The sequence below is a fragment of the Nyctereutes procyonoides genome, unplaced genomic scaffold, assembly GCF_905146905.1.
Source record: "Nyctereutes procyonoides isolate TBG_1078 unplaced genomic scaffold, NYPRO_anot_genome, whole genome shotgun sequence".
Classification (NCBI taxonomy): Eukaryota; Metazoa; Chordata; class Mammalia; order Carnivora; family Canidae; genus Nyctereutes; species Nyctereutes procyonoides.
The window spans coordinates 57,489,076-57,490,364 of NW_026575047.1; the positions used below are offsets into that span (position 1 = coordinate 57,489,076).

The window sequence follows — 1,289 nt, forward strand, 5'->3', positions numbered from 1 at the left end:
CTTCTACTTGGAGACCTCTCATTTCTTTATATCCTAGCCATAGAGACTCTTGCTTCAGGAAGCACCTTGCGGGGCACCTGGGTGGCTCAGTCATTGAGCATCTGCCTTCCGCCCAGTGTGATCCTTGACCTCCAAAATTGGGAGTCCCATATCGGGCTCCCTGCATGGAGCCTGCTTCTCCTTCTGCCTGTGTCTCTGACTCTCTCTCTCTCTCTCTCTCTCTCTCTCTCATGATAAATAAATAAGATCTTAAAAAAAAAAAAGCATTTTGCTTTCCCCAAAAAGCCCTAAAATATCAGCTCCTTTTGGGTTTAGCTTCTAAGACCCCATTTCCTCTCTTTGTTTTGTTCTCCATCTCTTTATTCTTGGGCCAGAAATACTTAGTGGGGGCATAAAAGCAGTAAATTGGCCAAAACATAAGAAATTCTAAGAAATAGAAAAGAAATGGCAATTACATGAGGTGATGGAGGTATGAACTCACCCTACTGTGGCAAATATATGTGTGTATATACATATACATATAAAATCATATTGTACACCTTTAAACTTACACAGTGTTATATGTAAACTGAGTAACAGTAGAAAAAATGAATCCGTTTAATGCAGTTTGACAATTAAATGTTAATTATGATGATTTATTATGACATTTTAAATGAGTTGTGTGATGGGCAGAAGTAACAATACTAATTACACAAGCGAGTTTTCCAAGCTGGAGAAACACACCAACAAGATTTGGGTCCTTATGCCTCAGCATTTCCCCTTCAGAATTACAGCTTTCAACAACTGTATTCAACGCTTTCTTGCTAGGAAGGATACAAATGCGCTGGGTAGCAATTTTTTTTTATAAAAACTCCAGCATTCCCACACCGGGAGTCGAACCCGGGCCGCCTGGGTGAAAACCAGGAATCCTAACCGCTAGACCATATGGGAGGCGACAGAAGTCGCCTCCAGTGTAAGTGAATTGAAAAGCCTCCTGCAGACTTCCGCCTTCCGCGCGCGGCCCCGCCCCCTGCGCGCCCGCCTTCTGCGCCTGCGTGGCTTTCGGCGTTGCTGATTGTGGACAGCTCCGGGAGCTCCTCCGGGAGGGCGGAGCGCGCCCCTGCGCCGGAGCTGCGCCCCGCGGACCCCAGGCGGCCCTCACCCGCCCCTCGCCGGCCAGGTGCATTCCCCAGAAACTGCTGTGAACGAGCTCCGGCCGTGGGATTTGGAAAAGAGCGGTTGGAGTGGCTCGAGAAACACGTTATGACATTGGCTTCCCAGGTCCCAGTTCCCCAGTTTGACCTTGTGGC

General features: G+C 47.8%; 1 non-coding gene across 1 annotated transcript; it reads right to left on the reverse strand.

The window, feature by feature from the left end:
• Positions 1-858: 858 nt before the first annotated feature.
• Positions 859-930, reverse strand: TRNAE-UUC (transfer RNA glutamic acid (anticodon UUC)). The gene has a single exon. It is a non-coding gene; the product is annotated as a tRNA-Glu (tRNA).
• Positions 931-1,289: the final 359 nt, after the last annotated feature.